Source organism: Schistocerca serialis, chromosome 3, assembly GCF_023864345.2.
Source record: "Schistocerca serialis cubense isolate TAMUIC-IGC-003099 chromosome 3, iqSchSeri2.2, whole genome shotgun sequence".
Taxonomy (NCBI): Eukaryota; Metazoa; Arthropoda; class Insecta; order Orthoptera; family Acrididae; genus Schistocerca; species Schistocerca serialis.
Genome location: NC_064640.1, coordinates 640,473,139 through 640,479,979, shown reverse-complemented (window position 1 = coordinate 640,479,979; position 6,841 = coordinate 640,473,139). Strand labels below are relative to the sequence as shown.

The 6,841-nt window shown below is 42.0% G+C and overlaps 1 pseudogene; it reads left to right on the top strand.

Moving 5' to 3' along the window:
• The first annotated feature begins 1,474 nt into the window (after positions 1-1,474).
• On the top strand, positions 1,475-1,592 carry LOC126472212 (5S ribosomal RNA; annotated as a pseudogene).
• The last annotated feature ends 5,249 nt before the right edge of the window (positions 1,593-6,841 follow it).

The following is a 6,841-nucleotide window of genomic DNA, read 5'->3' as shown; positions in this document are numbered from 1 at the left end:
CAGCGCCGTATTCTGCCTGTTTACAAATCTCTGTATCAGAATACACATGCTTATATCAGTTTCTTTGGCGCTTCAGTGTAAATCCTCAATCTTTTAAGATGTAATACTTTCTAAGACATATGCTCTGTTTCCTTGGCGTAGTTTTCGTTCTTATACAAACACGTGAGTGTACACTCAGGTGACGAATGTCGTGGGATACCTTCTATTATAGTGTCGGACCTCCTTTCGCACATTGTGGTGCAGCAACTTGATATGGCGTGCAATTAACAAGTCACTGCAGCCAGAAAACGTACCAAAAAAATTCCACGCAATAAAATGCTGAAACCAAAGGATTTATGACGTTTTTAATGAGAGTAATCTAAAGTGGACTGCAGATACTAAGCCATGCTGCCTTTACAGCCATCCATAATTGCGGAAGTGTTGCCGGTGCAGGATTTTGTGCGCTAACTGACCTCTTGATTATGTCCCACAAATGTCAGATCGGATTCGTGCTGAACTATCTGGGTGGGCAGATCATTCGGTCGAATTGTCCAGAATGTTCTTAAAATCAATCGAGAACAATTGTGGCCCGGTGATATGGCGCATTTTCACCCATAAAAATTCCATTGTTGTTTGTGAATATGAAGTACATGAATGGCTGCATATGCTCTCCAAGTAGCCGAACGCAACCATTTCCAGTCAATAATGGTTCAGTTGGACCAGAGGACCCAGTCCATTCCATGTAAACACAGGACACACCATTATGGAGAGACTATCAGCTTACTGAGTGCCTTGTTCACAACTAGGGTCCATGGCTTCTTGGGGTCTGCGTCATACTCGAACCCTACCATCAGTTCTTACCAACTGGAATCGGGGCTCATCTGACCAGGCCACGATTTTCCAGTCGTCTAGGGTCCTACTGACATGATCACGAGTCCAGGAGAGGCGGTGCAGGCCATTTCGAGCGGCTGGCAAAGGCATTTGCGTCGTTCGTCTGCTGCCATAGTCCGTGAAAGCCAGATTTCCTTGCGTTGTCCTAACGTATGTTCCACATTGATTTCTGCGTTTATTTCACGCAGTGTTATTTGTCTGTTAGCACTGACAACTCTACGCAAACGCCGCTGCTCTTGGTCGTTAAGTGAAGGCCATTGCGCTGCCCTTGATGAGAGCTAATGCCTGAAATCTGGTATTCTCGGCACACTATTCGCGCTGTGGATCTCGGAATATTGAATTCCATAACGATTTTGTCCCATGCATCAAGCTCCAAGTATCATTCCGTGTTTAAAGTCTGTTAATTCCCGACGTGCGTCCATAACCACATCAGAAACCTTTCCTCATGAGTAACCTGAGTAGAAATGACAGCTCCGCCGATGCACTGTCCTTTTGTGCTACGTGTTCGCAGCACTACCCCCATTTCTCTATTTACATATTACTATCCCATGTCTTTTGTCGCCTCAGTGTACACTGAGAACTAAACTAATCTATTAATATTCTGTGCAACGGCCTTGCCGCAGTGGGTACAGCGGTTCCCGTCAGATCACCGAAGTTAAGCGCTGTCGGGCGTGGTCGGCACTTCGATGGGTGACCATCCAGGCCGCCATGTGCTGTTGCCATTTTCGGGGTGCAATCAGCCTCGTGATGCCCACTGAGGAGCTACTCGACCGACTGGTAGCGGCTCCGGTCAAAGAAAACCATCATACCGACCGGGAGAACGGTGTGCTGACCACACGCCCCTCCTATCCGCATCCTCATCTGAGGATGACACGGCGGTCGGATGGTCCCGATGGGCCACTTGTGGCCTGAAGACGGAGTGCTTTAATATTCTGTAGCCACAATTTCATTTAGCAATGGCCTGTTTAAATATTCACTCGTGGCACCAAGGATGGAGCGAGCGCTGATATGTTGATACAAAGTTATGAATATGTCACCCAGAAAATTGCAGTTCTTTGGTGCCATCGGCGTGACGTGAATCAAAGCCACTGAGTACGTTTTTGCACATGTTTGCCAGTTGCGAGCAATGTTGAGGGACACAGAAAATCTGCGAGAAGCAGTAAGGACTGAGGCTGAATTAGTGGTGGCTGACGTCAGAAAGGTAGGGTATGTGAAAGCAACTATAGCCGGTCAGAATGCTTTTGTTGTAACGCTGGGCACAGGGAATGATTTCAAGCCAACTTTTGTCTTATCTAATGAGGTGAAGAACGTCAGTGGAGCAATGAAGCAGCAAAATGTCCAGTTTGAGTCTGTTTGCATTTTGCGGTTTCGGTTTGATGAGCCAGAAAAAGTACCAACAATATTCCATGCAATAAAATGCTGATCATGGAAGAATGTATGACGTTTTAAGGAGAGTAATCTAAAGTGGACTGCAGTTCTGCTATCTCATTTGAATGATAAGCCAAGCAGTTACTACTAGCTTAAACATGGATCTTCATCTGCACCTGCTATTTCAAAAGAATATATTTGAGTTTTCACGATAGAAAGCTTATCCAAACCAGAACATTACGGCCAAACCTGTGGAATCGGTAACACTCCCGAGTCTGAAGTGAAATGATTGTATTGCTGTTGTATGTAAAAATCAAGTTTGTCAAACTGTCAAATTATTAATTAAATATGGAAGTCAGTAAAAGTTAAGATCGAAATTGTGTGGATTTTGCTGTTGAGCATAAATTTTTGACTAACACATTTAATTATAAACGTACTGAAACTTCAGTTTGTTATTCTCAAAACGGCCCATTTAAAAATTTCTGACTGCATAGGAATATTTTCGCAGTAAGAGACCACATTTAATCACTTCTTTTTATGGAAGAAATCTGAATCGTTTTGTGACCATTGTAAGTCAACAACTAAAGGTTAAACAATTCATGAAGGCGAATGAGAAATCTGTACTTTTTTGTTTATCGTGCCCTTGGTTGTAATTTGTGAGCTCATACTAGGATGTGAATGAGCTATTTTTATAACTGGTTTAACTTTTCAAACTGAACAAAGGAACCTGGTACAAATTTTCTATGTAAAGGTGGAAGTAGTGTATTATAATTGCATAAATAAAAATAGAACAACTTATAAAAAACAGAATCTTAGAAAAGTAGTATCTCACAAACAGTACATAATAGCAGCCGGTAGCACACATTCTTCTTTTGTCTGCATTGTGTGGAATAATCGGTACTGTGTTTGAACCTGTTCCGACAGTTACATTTATGGTTAACACATATGAGAGTAGTTCTTTATTCGCCGTTCAGCGAAGACAAATGCTCTAATTAGTTACAAAACGTTAAGGAAAGTGTTGTGAACCATTCCCAATAACAAGAAGAGAGTCTTCTCATGGATATGACAACGTAATATCTAGTTGCAAAATCAATGCAGGAAGCTTTATATCAGTCAACTGGTAACTAAGGTCGAACCGTTGCCTCTCTTTCTTCATTTCCGTCGCTATTACTTACTTTTCCAAATGTATAAATTTGTGTCAGCAGAAAGTTGCGTATTGTCGCAGGGCAGTGATTTTGTTTCATTATGTTACCAACAAAGCAATCTAGACAGAGTTTTTGTTTAGCTTCAATTACCGGTTTCGACCGGATCTGCAGATTGCATAGTTCGGCCACAGTTAACTAAAAACTATATTCGGACTGTTTTGTTTGTACAATGTATCTTGCAATGAATTTCGCAAGTCATAAACACGTGCTGAAAACTTAACACTGAAATTTCAACAACCCACCGTGCAGTTAAAAGAAGTGTAATGAAGAGGGCTTATTATGCTACATAACCAAGATTGAGAGGTGTTAGATGTTTTGTGTAGCTTTTACTGCAGGCAACGGTGTATTTTCTTTAAAAGGACTTGGAAAAGCTGCTTTAATCGTTAAGATGTTCGAAAGTCCGCAATTGGTATTAGCTCTTTTAATGTTGTCTAAGCGACCTTACCGTAATTTCTTTTAAGCACAACTTAACATTGAATATCGTTCTCGGCAAACTTGAAGACGGCTCTTTAGCTAAAAGATCTGTGTCTTAAGTGACTGTAATTGCGGAGTTAAAAAAAAGCAATATTAATTATAAGAACATAGATAAATGATTTTAACAACGCACTTGTTTTGCAACCTACCCTGAAATGATAAACGTAAACATTGTCCCTTGTAGGCTTTCATGCGATTTTTATTTAATTGTGCGATTATCTAATTTCGGTTACGTGTCATTGTCAAGCACCTGTAAAACCAACATGGAAAAGCACTACATTGTCCGCATACGTCGCCATGTATAAATAACACTTTACACACCGCACATTAAGATAAAACAGTAATGTTTTATCTTAATATTAGGCGTATAAAATTATTTATACATGGCGATGTACGCAGACAGTGTAGTGCTTTCCAAGGTTGGTTTTACAGGTGCCTGACAACGACACATAGTCGAAATTAGCTAATCGCATGTTTACGTTTATTAAACACCTGGAGGCTGTGAATCCCCACAAATACATAATTTCAACTCTGAACTAAGGAATTTATAAATGTACACAGTGGTGAGTGTATTTTAGAGCTTAATAGAAGAGAGCAGGTTAGTAGCGGTCTGTAAAGAAGCGCCGGCCGAAGTGGCCGTGCGGTTAAAGGCGTTGCAGTCTGGAACCGCAAGACCGCTACGGTCGCAGGTTCGAATCCTGCCGCGGGCATGGATGTTTGTGATGTCCTTAGGTTAGTTAGGTTTAACTAGTTCTAAGTTCTAGGGGACTAATGACCTCAGCAGTTGAGTCCCATAGTGCTCAGAGCGATTTGAACCATTTGTAAAGAAGCACATTCTTCAATTATTTCGGCTGGCTAATACAGTACCATATTTGTTGCTGCGTGATAAACTTCTTGAGTCGAAAGTTCTTCACACCAACAGGGCAAGTTTCGAGAACTATGAACAGCTTTATGCTGGAAGCAGTTTGATACACCGAAACAGAGGTAGTGTCGAGTTTGCTCACATGAAGTGTAGTTTGGTCACTATTTATGACAGCGTATATTTGTGCCACACAAAACAATGTCATTTGCAAACACAAGAGTTTAAAAAATGACACTGTCATTTGTGAGAAAGTGTGTCCGATAACAGTTTCGGTACTATGCTGATAGATCTTGACAAAACACCAAACATCTGTAACGATTGGTAACTGTCTTTTAATGGAGCGAAATGTGAAACAGTGATCTTGTACAACTGAAAATGTGAGAGCATTTGTGTACACAGCTAATACGTTGCACCTGAAGCTATCTCTGGTTTCAAATGTATGGGAATAACAATCTGAGGAGCAGTGTAGTGGAACGGCAGCTTAAGTTCAGTCGTGGGAAAGAAAATGACAGGTTTCGTTTCACTATACCACACTAGGAAAGTAAACTTTGTCCGCTATAGTATGGACCTTTCTCGGAATAGTGTAAACGCTTAGTAATTTCAGCTTGAAAACGTATACCGTGGTTCAGAGTCCACATTATACTGTAGATCCACCTGAAACTGACTGAGGAAGTTCAAATGAAGACAAGGGCATACTACCTCAAATAGGACCACGAAGTAAAGAACTATGGAATTTCAAAGTACGCTTAGGGTAGCTGACATCTTTACCTAAAGGCTGCACTGCTTTAACCTGAAGACACTTGGAAAAAAAAACTTTAAACACGAAAACCTATTGAGAAAATACAAGAAATCTGAATAAAAGATTTACCGGTAGTAACATTATTCGAAACCTCATGCAAAATATCATCGCCGATAGAAAAGTCCGAAGAGTCATTATTCCCACTCTCCATCTGTGCAGTTAGTCACCGCATCTTATCGTTTGTAGCCCCTGACAAGAAGAAAATCTAATCTTTCTGCCCCTAAGGCTGTTGTTTTATAATTATTTTCTTGTGACCAGTTTCTCGATGTACGAGAATCAGTTCTTCGTCACTTCCCAACTGACGTCAACTGCTTCATACACTGGTGTCGAGGCCGGCCGGTGTGGCCGTGCGGTTCTAGGCGCTTCAGTATGGAACCGCGTGACCGCTACGATCGCAGGTTCGAATCCTGCCTCGGGCATGGATGTGTGTGCTGTCCTTAGGTTAGTTAGGTTTAATTAGTTCTAAGTTTTAAGGGACTGATGACCACAGATGTTAAGTCCTATAGTGCTCAGAGCCATTTGAACCATTTGAACCACTGGTGTCGAAAATTAAATCAACAATTGGAAATTTTACAAGGTTGCGTTATACTGCAACATACATAACAGTAGACATAAATGTTGTTCGGTTTTTCTAACTTACATTCATATTCTGACAACTGGTTAATGTGCTGAATTTGGAGTGTGACCACCTCTGGCAGCAATACATGCCTGACAACGACGGGACATGCTGTGAATCATGTCATGAATTTCATGTTGAGGCAATATCGCCTATTCTTCCTGCAGAGCTGCGCGCAAGTCTTGGAGAGTAGTTGGTGGATGCTGACGCGATGAAACCCGTGTCACTAATGTGTCCCACACGTGCTCTATGGGATTCAAATTGGGAGAGCGAGCAGGCCACGCCATGGGTGCAAACTCTTCCGTGCTACATGAGGTCGAGCATTATCGTTCATCAGTACCAAGTCTGGGCCCACAGCATCCCGCAACAACCCTTCGTGAGGTCCCAAGATCTCGTCACGATAGATGACAGCAGTTAAACCTTGCCGATTCAGCCGTACAATTTCATGAAGAGCTGTTCGAGTTGTCAACATAATCCCTGCTCACACCCCTAGGGACCCACCTCGACATCGATCTCTTTCCACACTGTTTGGGTCCCGAAATTGTATTCAACGTTCCCTCCAGATGTGCATTGGCCCATTTTTCGACTATCCAGGTGGCATGTTGAAGGCTCCACTCTAGACGTTCCCTTCTGTGAAGACACGTCAG